This window comes from Gastrolobium bilobum, unplaced genomic scaffold (assembly GCF_033153095.1).
Source record: "Gastrolobium bilobum isolate Gb01-03AN ecotype WA unplaced genomic scaffold, APGP_CSIRO_Gbil_v1 utg8959, whole genome shotgun sequence".
Lineage (NCBI taxonomy): Eukaryota > Viridiplantae > Streptophyta > Magnoliopsida > Fabales > Fabaceae > Gastrolobium > Gastrolobium bilobum.
In genome coordinates this window covers 344,566-345,149 of record NW_026899316.1, presented here as the reverse complement: position 1 = coordinate 345,149, position 584 = coordinate 344,566, and the positions used below count along the sequence as shown (strand labels likewise).

Sequence of the window (584 nt, the reverse complement as noted above, 5' to 3'; positions counted from 1 at the left end):
ACTAATTTTTAAAAAAATTATGTCAATTGATTCAAATTTTAAACTCAAAATTAACTCAGTTAACTGTGTAAAATTGGAAAGCCATTAGGATTGGTTTAGTGACGGAGAATTTGAGTAAGTTTTATTAGCTTAGTTAGTTGCTTTGCCTTCCCAGGTATTCAAAAAACAAAAACAGGAATTCTAGATTTATTTGATTGTTATTGTTAAGCAGATACTTACTTTTGATAATATTCTTTATGCTATGCAATTCGAAAATGTGGGGTGGTGGCGCAGTTGGCTAGCGCGTAGGTCTCATAGCTTCTGAGTTATCCTGAGGTCGAGAGTTCGAGCCTCTCTCACCCCACAAATCTTTTATATTTGCCACACCCTATTTATATAGTCAGTTTGTGAAAAATAAAATAAAAAATATGCCATTAAAAATTAGCAATTTAATTTAATTTTTAAAGGGATGGCATCAGATAATTTCACGCCTCTTTCATGTAGAAGTCACTTTGCAACTAATTATACTTTCTAATTTAACTGTTTTCATTCTCTACGGAGAAATTAAGGTAGTATTAAGGGGACAAAAGGAACATAACATTTCT

General features: G+C 31.7%; 1 non-coding gene across 1 annotated transcript; it reads left to right on the top strand.

The window, feature by feature from the left end:
• The first annotated feature begins 258 nt into the window (after nt 1–258).
• TRNAM-CAU (transfer RNA methionine (anticodon CAU)) lies at nt 259–343 on the top strand. Its single transcript is given in 2 exon segments — nt 259–296; nt 308–343. It is a non-coding gene; the product is annotated as a tRNA-Met (tRNA).
• The last annotated feature ends 241 nt before the right edge of the window (nt 344–584 follow it).